The sequence below is a fragment of the Salvelinus alpinus genome, chromosome 15 (assembly GCF_045679555.1).
Source record: "Salvelinus alpinus chromosome 15, SLU_Salpinus.1, whole genome shotgun sequence".
NCBI classification, from domain to species: domain Eukaryota; kingdom Metazoa; phylum Chordata; class Actinopteri; order Salmoniformes; family Salmonidae; genus Salvelinus; species Salvelinus alpinus.
In genome coordinates, this window is record NC_092100.1 from 15,803,445 (window position 1) to 15,821,096 (window position 17,652).

The window sequence follows — 17,652 nt, forward strand, 5'->3', positions numbered from 1 at the left end:
CACAGGCAAGGATATTGCTGCCAGTAAGACTGCACCTAAATCAATCATTTATCGGATCATCAAGAACTTCAAGGAGAGCGGTTCAATTGTTGTGAAGAAGGCTTCAGGGTACCCAAGAAAGTCCAGCAAGCGCCAGGACCGTCTCCTAAATTTGATTCAGCTGCGGGATCGGGGCACCACCAGTACAGAGCTTGCTCAGGAATGGCAGCAGGCAGGTGTGAGTGCATCTGCATGCACAGTGAGGCGAAGACTTTTGGAGGATGGCCTGGTGTCAAGAAGGGCAGCAAAGAAGCCACTTCTCTCCAGGAAAAACATCAGGGACAGACTGATATTCTGCAAAAGGTACAGGGATTGGACTGCTGAGGACTGGGATAAAGTCATTTTCTCTGATGAATCCCCTTTCTGATTGTTTGAGGCATCCGGAAAAAAGCTTGTCCGGAGAAGACAAGGTGAGCGCTACCATCAGTCCTGTGTCATGCCAACAGTAAAGCATCCTGAGACCATTCATGTGTGGGGTTGCTTCTCAGCCAAGGGAGTGGGCTCACTCACAATTTTGCCTAAGAACACAGCCATGAATAAAGAATGGTACCAACACATCCTCCAAGAGCAACTTCTCCCAACCATCCAGGAACAGTTTGGTGACGAACAATGCCTTTTCCAGCATGATGGAGCATCTTGCCATAAGGCAAAAGTGATAACTAAGTGGCTCGGGGAACAAATTTTGATATTGGATGTACACAGAGAGCTAACATTAATAATATGCATGTCAATATCTCCTGGCTCAAAGTGGAGGAGAGATTGACTTCATCACTACTTGCATTTGTGAGAGGTATTGACATGTTGAATGCACCGAGCAGTCTGTTTGAACTACTGCCACACAACTCAGACACCCATGCATACTCCACAAGACATGCCACCAGAGGTTTCTTCACAGTCCCCAAGTCCAGAACATACTAGGGGAGGCGCACAGTACTACATAGAGCCATGACTCTATGTACGCCCCCATTCTCATCGACGGGGCTGTAGTGGTGCAGGTTGAGAGCTTCAAGTTCCTTGGTATCCACATCACCAACAAACGATCATGGTCGAAACACACCAAGACAGTCGTGAAGAGGGCCCGACAATGTCTATTCCCCTTCAGGAGACTGAAAAGATTTGGCATGGGTCCTCAGATCCTCAAAAAGATCTACAGCTGCAACATCGAGAGCATCCTGACTGGTTGCATCACCACCTGGTATGGCAACTGCTCAGCCTCCGACCGCAAGGCACTACAGAGGGTAGTGCGTACGACCCAGTACATCACTGGGACCAAAATTCCTGCCATCCAGGACCCCTAAACCAGGCGATGTCCGAAGGACCAAAAAATTGTCAAGGACTCCAGCCACCCTAGTCATAGACTGTTCTCTCTGCTACCGCACTGAAAGCGGTACCGGAGCGCCAATTCTAGGTCCAAAAAGCATCTTAACAGCTTCTACCCCCAAGCCATAAGACCCCCTGAACAGCAAATCAAATGGCTACCCGGACTATTTGTATTGTCCCGACCCCACCCCCCATTTTTACCTCGACTAACCAGTGCCCCTGCACATGGACTCTGTACCGGTACCCCTTGTATATAGACTCACTACTGTTATTTTATTGTAGCTTCTTATATATAAACTCAGCAAAAAAAGAAACATCCCTTTTTCAGGACCCTGTCTTTCGAAGATAATTTGTAAAAATCCAAATAACTTCACAGATCTTCATTGTAAAGTGTTTAATTAAACACTGTTTCCCATGCTTGTTCAATGAACCATAAACAATTAATGAACATGCACCTGCGGAACGGTCATTAAGACATTAACAGCTTACAGACGGTAGGCAATTAAGGTCACAGTTATGAAAACTTAAAACAGTAAAGAGGCCTTTCTACTGACTCTGAAAAACAAAAAGAAAGATGCCTAGGGTCCCTGCTCATCTGTGTGAATGTGCCTTAGGCATTCTGCAAGGAGGCATGAGGACTGCAGATGTGGCCAGGGCAATAAATTGCATTGTCCGCACTGTGAGACGCCTAAGACAGCGCTACAGGGAGACAGGACGGACAGCTAATCATCCTCGCAGTGGCAGACCACTTGTAACAACACCTGCACAGGATCGGTACATCCGAACATCACACCTGCGGGACAGGTACAGGATGGCAACAACAACTGCCTGAGTTACACCAGGAACGCACAATCCCTCCATCAGTGCTCAGACTGTCCGCAATAGGCTGAGAGAGGCTGGCCTGAGGGCTTGTAGGCCTGTTGTAAGGCAGGTCCTCACCAGACATCAACGGCAACAACGTCGCCTATGGGCACAAACCTACCGTCGCTGGACCAGACAGGACTGGCAAAAAGTGCTCTTCTCTGACGAGTCGCGGTTTTGTCTCACCGGGGGTGATGGTCGGATTCGCATTCGCATTTATCGTCAAAGGAATGAGCGTACACCGAGGCCTGCACTCTGGAGCAGGATCGATTTGGAGGTGTAAGGTTTGTCATGGTCTTGGGTGGTGTGTCACAGCATCATCGGACTGAGCTTGTTGTCATTGCAGGCAATCTCAACACTGTGCGTTACAGGGAAGACATCCTCCTCCCTCATGTGGTACCCTTCCTGCAGGCTCATCCTGATATGACCCTCCAACATGACAATGCCACCAGCAATACTGCTCGTCATGTGCTTGATTTCCTGCAAGACAGGAATGTCAGTGTTCTGCTATGGCCAGCGAAGAGCCCGGATCTCAATCCCATTGAGCACGTCTGGGACCTGTTGGATCGGAGGGTGAGGGCTAGGGCCATTCCCCCAAAAAATGTCCGGGAACTTGCAGGTGCCTTGGTGGAAGAGTGGGGTGACATCTCACAGCAAGAACTGGCAAATCTGGTGCATTCCATGAGGAGCAGATGCACTGCAGTACTTAATGCAGCTGGTGGCCACACCAGATACTGACTGTTACTTTGATTTTAACCCCCCCCCTTTGTTAAGGGACACATTATTCCATTTCTATTAGTCACATGTCTGTGGAACTTGTTCAGTTTATGTCTCAGTTGTTGAATCTTGTAATGTTCATACAAATATTTACACATGTTAAGTTTGCTGAAAATAAACGCAGTTGACAGTGAGAGGACAATTCTGTTTTTGCTGAGTGTATATATATGTAATATCGTTCAAAAGTTTGGGGTCACTTAGAAATGTCCTTGTTTTTGAAAGAAGGATTTTTTTGTCCATTAAAATAACATCAAATTGATCAGAAATACAGTGTAGACATTGTTAATGTTGTAAATGACTATTGTAGCTGGAAACGGCTGATTTTTTATGTAATATCTACATGGGTGTACAGAGGCCCATTATCAGCAACCATCACTCCTGTGTTGCAATGACACATTGTGTTAGCTATTCCAAGTTTATCATTTTAAAAGGCTAACTTGATCATCATTAGAAACCATTTTGCAATTATGTTAGCACAGCTGAAAACTGTTGTTATGATTAAAGAAGCAATAAAACTGGGCTTCTTTAGACTAGTTGAGTATCTGGCGCATCAGCAATTGTGGGTTCGATTACAGGCTCAAAATGGCCAGAAAAAAATAACTTCTGAAACTTGTCAGTCTATTCTTGTTCTGAGAAATGAAGGCTATTCCATGCGAGAAATTGCCAAGAAACTGAAGATCTCGTACAATGCTGTGTACTACTCCCTTCAAAGAACAGCGCTAACTGGCTCTAACCAGAAGAGAAAGAGGAGTAAGAGGCAGAGTTGCAAAGAAAAAGCCATATCTCAGTCTGGCCAATAAAAAGAAAACATTAAGATGGGCAAAAGAACACAGACACTGGACAGAGGAACTTTGCCTAGAAGGCCAGCATCCCGGAGTCGCCTCTTCACTGTTGACGTTGAGACTGGTGTTTTGCGGGTACAATTTAATGAAGCTGCCAGTTGAGGACTTGTGAGGTGTCTGTTTCTCAAACTAGATACTCTAATGTTGTCCTCTTGCTCAGTTGTGAACCCGGGGCCTCCCACTCCTCTTTCTATTCTGGTTAGAGCCAGTTGCGAAGTTCTGTGAAGGGAGTAGTACACAGCGTTGTATGAGATCTTCAGTTTCTTGCCAATCAGGATGCACCTGACCTCAATTTGGAGTCTCATAGCAAAGTGTCTGAATACTTTTATAAAAAAGGTATTTCTGATTTTTATTTTTCATACATTTGCTAAAATAAAAATAAAACTGTTTTCGCTTTGTCATTATGGGGTATCGTGTGTAGATTGCTGAGAATATATTTAATCAATTTTAGAATAAGGCTGTAACGTAACAAAATGTGGAAAAAGTCAAGGGGTCTGAATACTTTCCGAAGGCACTGTATGTGGTATTAGAGTAGTGGCCCGAGGGCACACATTTAATGTGTTGTGAGATCTGTTGTGAATGTATTGTAATGTTTTTAAAATTGTATAACTGCCTTAATTCTGCTGTATTTTCCTTGGCATCAGCTAATGGGGACCCATAATAAATACAAATACAAATCTGATAGTGGTAGTGAGGTGGTAGATGCCTAGTGTCCCTGATGGGTTCAGATCAGGTGCTTACAAAGTATACACAATAGACGCACGCACGCACGCACGCACGCACGCACGCACGCACGCACGCACGCACGCACGCACACACACACACACACACAAAGTCAGCTCAGACAGATCAGGCTGAGAGGCCCAGCTCATGAGCTCCGTCAGCATAAGCTGGGCGGAAAATGAATGTGTTTATGCAACAAATGTTGGTGCATTGATCGTATCGAACCGAATCGCATGGCAACGATTCGTTCTCTAATCAAACTGAATAATTTCAAACTAAAACGTATTGTTCCTGTATCATATCGGAGCCCATGTATGTATCGAATCATCTTGAAAGGTAAAGATGCACATCCCTATTAAATACATGTCATTTTGTCCTTGAATCATTTAATTGAAATACTGTAAAATTCCATTCATTCCTATGGAGGACTTCTCCTTCTGGGGAGTGCCAATATGACCGACTGGAGACTTTAAAACATCTCATTGACCAATACATAGCATCAATAATCCAGGGTTTATATACATCATTGGCTATACCTTTTGACGTTTAACCTCTGTGGGATTGCTTCTATCACTCAATCCCACAGACAGGAAATGTTCCTTAAGCGCAAACTCCCCAAATACCATCAACAGAAAATAATTAACATAACCAATCATCATTACCCCCTTTTGTGTGAGAGAGAGAGAGTGTGTGTGTGTGTGTGTGTGTGTGTGTGTGTGTGTGTGTGTGTGTGTGTGTGTGTGTGTGTGTGTGTGTGTGTGTGTGTGTGTGTGTGTGTGTGTGTGTGTGTGTGTGTGTGTGTGTGTGTGTGTGTGTGTGTGTGTGTGTGTGTGTGTGTGTGTGTGTGTGTGTGTGTGGAAGTGAAGTTTGCTCAGGATCCCCCTCTCTCCCCTCCTGCCACTCAACTCTTCACAAGATCTATTCAGTGCAGGTCTTCTTTGTTCGGGAGACTTCCTTTGAGGCCCCCGAAATCTTCTCCTCTCCGTTCTTTGTGTCGGGGATGAAAAGGGCGCCGTTTATTATGTCTCCCAGTGGCGCTCCAGCAGCCTGGAGCAGCCCATCCACTCAAGCATTGAGCAAGGTCAGTAGCGAGCGTCTCCTCTGACTTGAAAAAGTGGAGGGAGGAAAGGGGAGAGAGAAGGGGAGAGAGAAGGGGAGAGAGAGTGTGCAGGAGACAGCAGAGGGAGGTGGGGGGGTAGAGAGAAAGAAGGAGAAAGAGAGGATCCAGGTGACAGCGGAGGGAGGTGGGGGGAGACAGAGAAAGAAGGAGAGAGGGAGGTATCAACAGAAAGTGAAGGAAGAGAAAAGAGAGAGCTTGAGTTGTGCCTCGGCCTCTCTCGCTCCTGAGGGGGCTTTCCCTGTGGCTGGGTTTGACCTCTGAGTGAGGGGAGAAAGACCACCTCTGTCGAGGGAATATCATCTCACGTCTAGTCCCATCAGAAACAGGTCCAGCTGGTAGAGCTAGGCCTTGGGCCACACAGTAGGAGTCACACAAGATACTAGGGGGCTACACTGCTTGCGAAATTCTTGTGAGCTCACAGAAGTTTCTTCTATCGTTTCCATAGCAAGACACAAGATCACACTCAAGTTCAATAGGGGCAATATTGTATAGATTAATACAGCTAGACTTGATCCCCAAACATACCACAGATACAGTAAGCTTCTGGTTTCAGTTAGTTTACTCAGAAGAGGTAGGCCCCATCCACAACTACGTAAGAAGGTTTTTTAGACTTCCTTTCACAGCAACTGCAGTATAATTCAAATAGAAATGGTATACTAGAATCATGGGAAGAAGAAGAGATATAGAGATAAATGCTTTGGTTTTTTCAGGATGCCACCAATCACTCTAGAAAAAAATATTCTATCTTAAGCATGGCAATATCGTGCCCCTCTTCAGCCGAAAACAGGACAATCGATAAGAGTGTAGTGTAGTCTCTCTCTCTCCCTCCCCTCCCGAAGGACCTGAGCCCTAGGACCATGTCTCAGGACTACCTGGCCTGATGACTCTTGGCTATCCCCAGTCCACCTGGTCATGCTGCTGCTCCAGTTTCAACTGTTCTGCCTGCAGCTAGGGAACACTGATCTGTTCAACGAACATGATACCTTGTCCCGAACCTGCTGTTTTCGACTCTCTCTCTACCACACTTGCTGTATCGACCTCTGAATGCTCGGCTATGAATAGCGAACTGACATTTACTTCCGAGGTACTGTCCTGTTGCAATCTCTACAACCACTGTGATTATTATTTGACCCTGCTGGTGATCTATGAACGTTTGAACATCTTAAAGAACAATCTGGCCTTAATGGCCACGTACTCTTATAATCTCCACCCGGCACATCCAGAGCCTGGTTCCTCTCTAGGTTTCTTCCTAGGTTTCTGCCTTTCTAGGGAGTTTTTCCTAGACACCATGCTTCTACATCTGCTTTGCTTGCTGTTTGGGGTTTTAGGGTGCGTTTCTGTATAGCACTTTGTGACATTGGCTGATGTATAAAGGGGTTTATAAATACATTTGATGGATTGATTGACTGTAGGACATTGTATAAGACGCAGCATAATCTAATAAGAACAGGTATGAGGAGTGTTCCCTCCTAGCCAGTGTGGTACAGCCAAAAGACTGAGGGACTGAAGAAGTGTACGTGGCCTTACAGAAGTAACCCAGACAACACAGTAGGGAGTATATCCAAAAGCAAGGTGTATTGTGGCCTCCCCGTGTCTTACAGGCTCACAAAGTTGCTTTAAATGATTTCTGCTGTGTTGGAAATGGCATGTGAAAAGCAAGCAGAAAGCTGACACTCTTTGAAGACTCAGAAAGAAGATGGAGAAAAAATAAGAATGATAAACATCACTTGTGCGGTTTCTCGCCTTCATTTAAATGCAGAGGATCCATCCCAGGCCACACGGTCCTACTGAGCTGGATTTGGAATAAATTCATTTCTCTCTTTGCTCTTCTTTCTTCCCTTCCTCTCTCTTTTAAATTTCAGATTTCTATGCTTCAGTCATTGGATTTCTTGGAGACGATTTCTCGAAGCTCCAGCTGTGCCACTCAATGGCATTCGTTCCCCTTGTTGGCTCGCTTCTCCACATTTTTTGGAGTGCTGCAAATTGCCGTTGACACGAGTCAACCGGAATTACCTAATGCAAATCCTCTTCTGGGCTGGGCCCGGCTCTCGGATGTTTGCATCGAGCAAGGATGTGACAGTGGAGTTTAACAGAGGTAATTGGAAAAGCATATGCAGCCCAGGCCAGAATGTCACATACCGGCGTGTGCACCTGCAATGCTAGATGCCTCTCCAACACCAACTAATACAGGCATGTAGAAGGGAGTCAGCATTAAGAATGCACTGAGAATTGACAAGAAAGAGAGAGTGAGATGAACTATTTGTGACTACAGGGTATATTACAGGGTATATTACAGGGTATATTACAGGGTATATTACAGGGTATATTGTTACAAGCACATTTTCCTCACATTTTCCCTTCCCTACTTCCTTCTTGTACTTACCATACCTGGCCTGTGCAAAACAGCATTATACACTGAATCTACAAAACATTAGGAACAACTGCTCTTTCCATGACATAGACTGTCCAGGTGAATCCAACCCCATGCGATGCATTGAAAGGATGTGGGTGGAGCAATGTCTACATAAGGGTGCAAATTAAAAACATTCACAAAAGCTCTGACGAAGGCCTTGAGGCCGATACGTGAAGCTTAATAAAGAGCAGTGATACTAGCGAGAGCAGTGTGCAAGTGTCTTATTTTTTCTCTTAGGTGAATCCAGGTGAAAGCTATTTTAAGCCTTGAGACAATCGAGACATGGCTTGTGTATGTGTGCCAGGACAGGGAAGAGCTTTTACTGGGCTGAGCATTAACTGCCTTCCCGAAGGAGAGGGCCAAGAGAAAAGTCTTCGGTGGGCCGCCAAAGTGTTTTTTTGGCGCACCTATGTCCAAACAGTAAACATTTAAAATATATGTTTTATATATACAGCACATTCGGAAAGTATTCAGACTCCTTGACTTTTTCCACATTTTGTTACGTTACATACAGCCTTATTCCTGAGTGGATTTAATTATTTTCCCCCCCTCATCAATCTACACACAATACCTCATAATGACAAAGCAAAAACAGGTTTTTATACATTTTTGCTAACTTATTAAAAAAATATCACATTTATATAAGTATTCAGACCCTTTACTCAGTACTTTGTTGAAGCACATTGGCATTTCTCTCATTCTTCTCTGCAGATCCTCTCAAGCTCTATCAGGTTGGATGGGGAGCATCACTGCACAGCTATTTTCAGGTCTCCCAGTCCGGGCTCTGGCTGGACCTCTCAAGGACATTCCGAAACTTGTTCCGAAGCCACTCCTGTGTTTTCTTGGCTGTGTGCTTAAGGTCGTTCTCCTGTTGGAAGGTGAACCTTTGCCCCAGTCTGAGGTCCTGAGTGCTGTGGAGTAGGTTTTCATCAAGGATCTCTCTGTACTTCGCTCCAATCATCTTTCCCTCGATCCTGACTAGTTTCCCAGACTCTGCCGCTGAAAAACATCCCCACAGCATGATGCTGCCACCACCATGCTTCAGCGTAGGGATGGTGCCAGGTTTCCTCCAGACGTGATGCTTGGCATTGAGGCCAAATAGTTCAATTTTAATTTCATCAGACCAGAGAAACTTGTTTCTCATGGTCTGAGAGTCCTTTAGGTGCCTTTTGACAAACTGCAAGCGGGCTATCATGTGGCTTTTACTGGGGAGTTGCTTCTGCATGGCCACTCTACCATAAAGGCCTGATTGTTAGAGTGCTGCAGAGATGGTTGTCCTTTGGAAGGTTTTCCCATCTCTACAGAGGAACTCTGTTAAAGTGACCATCGGGTTCTTGGTCACCTCCCTGACCAAGGCCCTTCTCCCCCGATTGCTCAGTTTGGTCGGGCGGCCAGCTCTAGGAAGTCTTGGTGGTTCCAAACTTCTTCCATTTAAGAATGATGGAGGCCATTGTGTTCTTGGGGACCTTCAATGCTGCAGACATTTTTTGGGATCCTTCCCCAGATCTGTGCCTTGACACAATCCTGTCTCGGCGCTCTGCGGATAATTCCTTCGACTTCATGGCTCAACTGTGGGACCTTACATAGACAGGTGTGTGCCTTTCCATATCATGTTCAATCAATTGAATTTACCACAGGTGCTCCAATCAAGTTGTAGAAACATCTCAATGATGATCAATGGAAACAAGATGCACCTGAGCTCAATTTCTCATAGCAAAGGGTCTGAATACTTATGTAAATAAGGTGTTTCTGTTTTTTATTTTTAATACATTTACAAACATTGCTAAAAACCCGTTTTCACTTTGTCATTATGGGGTATTGTGTGTAGATTGATAAAACATATATATACAGTACCAGTCAAAGTTTGGACACACCTACTCATTCAAGGGTTTTTCTTTATTTTTACTATTTTCTACATTGTAGAATAATAGTGAAGACATCAAAACTATGAAATAACACATGGAATCATGTAGTAACCAAATAAGTGTTAAAAAAAATCATATGATATTTTATATTTGAGATACTTCAAAGTGCCCTTTGCTTTGATGACAGCTTCTTACACTCTTGGCATTCTCTCAACCAGCTTCACCTGGAATGCTTTTCCAACAGTCTTGAAGGAGTTCCCATATATGCTGAGCACTTGGCTGCTTTTCCTTCACTCTGCGGTCCAACGTCCAGGCTGTATCACAACAGGCAAGGATTGGGAGTCCCATAAGGCGGCCCACAATTGGTCCAGCATCGTCCGGGTTTGGCCAGTGTAGGCTGTCATTGTAAATAATAATTTGAAAATAAATAAACTCATCCCAAAACATCTCAATTGGGTTGAGTTCAGGTGATTGTGGAGGCTAGGTCATCTGATGCGGCACTCCATCACTCTCCTTCTTGGTAAAATAGCCATTACACAGCCTGGAGGTGTGTTGGGTCGTTGTCCTGTTGAAAAACAAATGCTAGTCCCACTAAGCGCAAACCAGATGGGATGGCGTGTCGCTGCAGAATGCTGTGGTAGCCATGCTGGTTAAGTGTGGCTTGAAATCTAAATAAATCACAGTGTCCCCAGCAAAGCAGCCCCACAACATCACACCTCCTCCATGCTTCACGGTGGGAACCACACATACAGAGATCCTCGTTCACCTACTCTGTGTCTCAGAAAGATTAGGCAGTTGGAACCAAAAATCTCAAATTTGGACTCATCAGACCAAAGGACAGATTTTCACTGGTCTAATGTCCATTGCTTGTGTTTCTTGGCCAAAGCAAGTCTCTTCTTATTATTGGTGTCCTTTAGTAGTGGTTTCTCTGCAGCAATTCGATCATGAAGCCCTGAATCACGCAGTCTCCTCTGAATAGTTGATGTTGTCATGTCTGTTACTTGAACTCTGTGAAGCATTTATTTGGGCTGCAATTTCTGAGGCTGGTAAGTCTAATGAACTTATTCTCTGCAGCACAGGTGACTCTGGGTCTTCCATTCCTGTGGCGGTCCTCATGAGAGACAGTTTCATGATAGAGCTTGATGGTTTTTGCGACCGCACTTGAAGAAACTTTCAATGTTCTTGAAATTCTCCAGATTGATTGACCTTCATGTCTTAAAGTAATGATGGACTGTCATTTCTCTTTGCTTATTTAAGCTGTTCTTGCCATAATATGGACTTGGTCTTCTACCAAATAGGGCTATCTTCTGTATACCTGTATTCTGTATACTACCTTCTCACAACACAACTGATTTGCTAAAACGCAATAAGAAGGATAGCAATTACACTAATTAACTTTTTTCAAGGCACACCTGTTAATTCAAATCAAATGTTATTGGTCACAGACATGGTTAGCAGATGTTATTACGAGTGTAGCGAAATGCTTGTGTTATTTCATAGTTTTGATGTCTACACTATTATTCTACACTGGAATGAGTAGGTGTGTCCAAATTTTTGACTGGTACTGTATATATATATATACATATATATATATATATATATAGTTGAAGTCGGAAGTTTACATACACTTAGGTTGGAGTCATTAAAACTCGTTTTTCAACCACTCCACAAATTTCTTGTTAACAAACTATAGATTTGGCAAGTCGTTTAGGACATCTATTTTGTGCATGACACAAGTAATTTTTCCAACAATTGTTTACACACAGATTATTTCACGTATAATTCACTGTATCACAATTCCAATGAGTCAGAAGTGTACATACACTAAGTTGACTGTGCCTTTAAACAGCTTGGAAAATTCCAGAAAAGGTCATGGCTTTAGACGCTTCTGATATGCTAATTGACATAATTTGAGTCAACTGGAGGTGTACCTGTGGATGTGTTTCAAGGCCTACCTTCAAACTCAGTGCTTCTTTGCTTGACATCATGGGAAAATCAAAAGAAATCAGCCAAGACCTCAGAAAAAATCATTGTAGACCTCCACAAGTCTGGTTCATCCTTGGGAGCAATTTCCAAATGCCTGAAGGTACCACGTTCATCTGTACAAACAATATTACACATGTATAAACACCATGGGACCACGCAGCTGTCATACCGCTCAGGAAGGAGACGCGTTCTGTCTCCTATAGATGAACATACTTTGGTGCGAAAAGTGCAAATGAATCCCAGAACAACAGCAAAGGACCTTGTGAAGATGCTGGAGGAAACAGGTAGAAAGTATCTATATCCACAGTAAAACGAGTCCTATATCGACATAACCTGAAAAGCCGCTCAGCATGGAAGAAGCCACTGCTCCAAAACCGCCCCAAAAAAGACAGACTACGGTTTGCAACTGCACATGGGGACAAAGATTGTACTTTTTTGAGAAATGTCCTCTGGTCTGTTGAACAAAAATAGAACTGTTTGGGCATAATGACCATCATTATGTTTGGAGGAAAAAGGGGGAGGCTTGCAAGCCAAAGAACACCATCCCAGCCGTGAAGCACGGGGGTGGCAGCTTCATGTTGTGGGGGTGCTTTGCTGCAGGTGGGACTGGTGCACTTCACAAAATAGATTGCATCATGAGGAAGGAAAATTATGTGGATATATTGAAGCAACATCTCAAGACATCAGTCAGGAAGTTAAAGCTTGGTCGCAAATGGGTCTTCCAAATGGACCATGACCCCAAGCATACTTCCAAAGTTGTGGCAAAAGGGCTTAAGGACAACAAAGTCAAGGTATTGGAGTGGCCATCACAAAGCCCTGACCTCAATCCCAAAGAACATTTGTGGGCAGAACTGAAAAAGTGTGTGCTAGCACGCAGGCCTACAAACCTGACTCAGTTACACCAGCTCTGTCAGAAGGAATGGGCCAAAATTCACCCAACTTATTGTGGGAAGCTTGTTTTTAAGGCAATGCTACCAAATACTAATTGAGTGTATGTAGACTTCGGACCCACTGGGAATGTGATGAATGAAATAAAAGCTGAAATAAATCATTCTCTCTGCTATTATTCTGACATTTCACATTCTTAAAATAAAGTGGTGATCCTAACTGACCTAAGACAAGGAATTTTTCCTAGGATTAAATGTCAGGAATTGTGAATTTTTTTTTTTAAATGTATTTGGCTAAGGTGTACGTAAACTTCCGACTTCAACTGTATATATACACTATATATATATATATATATACACATATATATATATATATATATATATATATATATATATATATATATATATATATATATACACATACACACTGTATATATATATATATATATATATATATATATATATAATTTTCGGGATGGGAAAACGTTCACAGTAAACTTAAACGACTAAAGCCAGATATAACGTATGTAGAAAAAGATAATGAACTAATATATTTTTTAAATAAGATCATCTTTGAGAACTAACAATCACCAAAAGAAAAGATAGACAGTCTGGAAGAATCTAAAATTCAAAAAATGAGTATTTTTGTCATGGCATGGGTCCCACATTGATTTTGTTATAATGTTTGAGTCACTCATAAGCCACGGCAAAATGTGTAGAATTCCAGGAAATTAGCTTTAAAACAGACAACATTTTTCACTGCAGCCAACCTGAGGGCCTCTAAAATGTTCGGTCGGCAACCGCACCATCGGCAACCACCATAAGTCCCATTTTGAGCCAGAAAAAACCCTGCCAACCTAAAATATTTCTGTCTTACTAGCTAGGTTTCCATCCAATGTGGTTACAAACCACGTTTCCAGAAGTTAGGTTAATTTGTTAGTTAAACATGGTGGGATCTTTTTGTGTTGGTAAAATGAACAATGAGAGAAATGGAAGTGTAAACTCCTCTATGTGCGAATATTGATATTATAACCATCATATTGAAGTAAACTTGGAATCACGTGATGATATGGCGTGTGGTCCTCCCACACTACTCAGGAAACCATGCGGTTTATCAGGCTACAAATGAATTAAATGATGAACTTCACCGGGTGGTGAAAGTGAACCGTGATCTTGATGTTCCTTTCCAATAAACATTGAGGGTCTTATTCTCTATTGAGGGACTGATCCATAATAATCATCATGTAGACTAGCCTACCTGCACTGTATCGGCCAGCTGTTGGCTAGAGAGCACGTGCCAAAACCAGAGTAAGCACATTTGCTATTTAACACAACAGTTCTTGTGACAAAACAGTCAGTACAGTCAGAGTTGAAAATGCAATGGAAACTTCTGATTTTTATTCGGTCCACTTACAGGAAAAAATACATTTTGTGTGCACTGTCATCATGCTCTGATTTTTATCCACAACAAGTCCATTTGGTGGAACCACACCACAGGTGGGAAAATGTGCATATTTTCTTTATGCAGATTCTAGAACATTCCCTTGAAAATCTGTCACCAATTGAATGGAAACCTAGCTAATTTATCTTACTACATCCCTGTATAAACAGCCAACTGATGCTTTGGGAAGTCAGAAGAGAATGTACTGATCAGTAGGATGAACAGCTATAATGATGATGAGTCAGAAAGGACCATGGGGGTGTGGAGAAAATATACCCCATTAGAACATATGACACACACACTCAAATGTGGTAACATTCTTATATTCTAGGCCTCTGTCTCTGGGCAGAGTTTGGATATTATTAGTGGAACAAGTGGAGTTAGGTTGCCATCTGGTGGCAATTCTTTGTTATGTCCATACTGTAAACTTTTCAAATCAAATCGGCAACATATGAAGAGAATTTGGGTCCATTCCATTTGAATTATTGTTATGTGAATGGCTAGGTCAAATTTAAATTGCATCCAATAAAACTCCTGAATTGCTGAAGTTGCAATAGACCCTGTTTTGTATACAGTTTTTCATAATCCCACTGATTTAGAACCTTCACAATGACCAGCGAAACAAGTCAGTTTTGGTCAAAGTTTCACTGTTTTTATTTTCATTGTTAATTGAAAAGAGCAAACAGGAACAGCCTAAGTGTCAGAACAATCGAACAAGGCTACCCACCACCAACCAGAGGGCCTCGGCCCTGATGCATCCACACAGCACTCACTACTAGTCTTCAACAGGGAACACAAGGCTTAATACACACAGACTTTGAACTCATTCCCAACACGACTGTGACTTCTGTATCACACAGGCCAAAGTATTGACAAAGGAATGATATTGCCGATCACAATGTACATACAGTTGACAGAGAGAGGATGGCGAGAAAAAACCCATGAAAACAAGTCAAAACTGTATTGGTAACAAATTAGATATTCAAACTGAGAAGGTCATCGTTATATTTGTTAGATCCAGTCAGAGCATTGAAGTTTCAATGAGGCCTTAATCATGTGACTAACATCGCTAGCATTAAATACAAGATTAGCACAGACCGAATGGAATGCAGACAGAAAACCACCTTAAGACGAAACAAATCTTATTACACCAGCGAACGATGTGATCCGGCATCTCAACAGCTGCTGTTTCCAGCTCAGGTGCAGCATTTACATTCTTACAAAATATGAGCGTTTCTGGTACAGACATATTGTTTCTCCCCCACATCCACCCCCAAATGATTCCCCCATGGTTTCTCCCATATCTGTCCTGTATCATCAGAAACCCTCCCTGGTAGTCAGTTCCAACGGTGTGCTCCCAGTCCCCCTACTCCTTCTCTATAGAGATCTGATGGCTGGAGAATAGTCTACATTGGCTGAATGAGTGAGTGAGTGAGTGAGGTGCATTCTCTGCAAAACAGACACTCATGGCACTTGATGCCAGATTCTGGACCCTATTCAAACAAGCACAGTAACTGGGTTTTGTGGCATACGTTTTTGAGATAAGACTACACATTTGGATACACGTACTTGACATAACAGTACGAATCAAAAAGGAGATGCTATATTAATTCAAAAATGCAATTTTCTGTCATGAGGGAAAATATAGTTTTACACTTATCCCAGAAACACAATAACAAGTTTCGCTTCTTGAATAGCATCCAAAATGACTTATGGAGATACATTAGGGAGGGTATCAGGGTGATCAGCCAGATTAATGGGCCTGCTACTTTAGCCAGAGCAAAATGTCAGAGATATTGATATTGTTTAAAGGGTACAATCAATTTTTCCAATATGTGTAATCACAAGAGAGACACCTGGGAGTATTCTCAGCAGGATAGCTTCCCTAAAGAGAGAACTATCTCTTCTGATTATCGGGAAGGTAACCTCACATTCTACTATCAATACAGTTACCTCCTGGAAAGAAAGGTACAATTAACCAAGATTTTACAATGTATAAAGCAGTGTGTCATATCGTTGGGTTTCCCCCTAGCAATTGCTATGGAAACAAGCACAGTAGTGACAGAGACTTCCAGGGATCCACTTAAAAAGTAAGTGCTTCAGCAACTTGAGTATGGTTTGGAAACGTAATACACAATAGATTCAAAAACTAACATTTTGACTAACCAAGGATTGGTAAAGGATTTTTTTTTAAACAAAAAAACAAACATTTTAGTGTCTTGTGTTAATACAACAGCAAGTTCTCTGGACAAATCACAGAGTAAATGTTTCAAAAAGTGAAAATGAACTTCATAAACATAAATACAATTTCAATCAGTCAACAGCAACCATGTGTAACAAAAAGAAAAGAACCAGCTCTGAAATTAGTCATTCTTTAGAAAATCCCAGCTTTTTTTTTTTTTTTTTTTACAAGTTTAACTGATATGAGTAACATCTTCTCCTACAAAGTTGCAGGTAAACATAAAGGAGGGCGTGATATTTTTGATCGCCAGTGGAATTGCATATTGATTAGTCTGCATTTCCTAAGCTATAATTAGAGACAAATTCCATACTGTCTGAGATTGTAAAAATGTCTTAAGTCTTGCTTTCTGAGAAACTTCTTTGTGTTAATAGTATTGTGAACATATTAGGTCTGGGTCTTCCAAATAGAGCAGGTACATCCTACAGTACAACATTCTGGTGCATAGTTCAAATGGGGTGGGGATATTGGTAGGCTGGTTTAGTTTACAGTAGTTTGTAAACACAATCAGGCTATTAGCAACTAGCCTAACTATTGGTCCAGGTATGATTCAAGGTGGACGTCAAAATATATAGGATGACATGGCAACAGTATTTTGTTAGGAGACAAAGAAATAAAACCTTGGCAACACATCGACCGGGTTAATTGAGATATTTCATTTTGTTCATTGTTGTCTTTGTTATGCACAGTTCAAGATGGGCAGAGGGAACATGGTGGTCCACTTTACACAATACAACGCATTGTCGCTGAGCTGATTTGAAAAAATTATCCTGCTCACATTCACTCAAGCAGCTTTGGCATCAGACCCAGCACAACTGGTTGGTCTTGTAATGTTACAAATCCCATTTCTTCCTCTTCATAGATAGAATCAACTGTCGGTTTGGTCACCAAAAACACCATGTTTTCTTCATACCCAGGCAGCTATACAACATGAGTTCATCAGAAAATAGAGCAGTCATTTTGATAGCCAGTTTTGCTGTTTTCATGGCCAAGGGAATAAGAAAAACAATGATATGCCATAATAACCATTGAAAAATATGCTTTAGGAATGTCTCCATTCTTTCCCTAGTCCAATGTGTGTTCTTTGACAAGACCCGGACTTATCTGGTAAAGATAAAACATAAAAGACAGACAGAGCA

At 42.3% G+C, this 17,652-nt stretch overlaps 1 protein-coding gene across 1 annotated transcript in view; it reads left to right on the forward strand.

Annotated features, from left to right (window-relative positions):
- LOC139540454 (ELAV-like protein 1) overlaps positions 1–17,652 on the forward strand; it is a 229,130-nt gene that overhangs the window by 147,145 nt on the left and 64,333 nt on the right. The gene's annotated exons all lie outside the window — the stretch shown is intronic.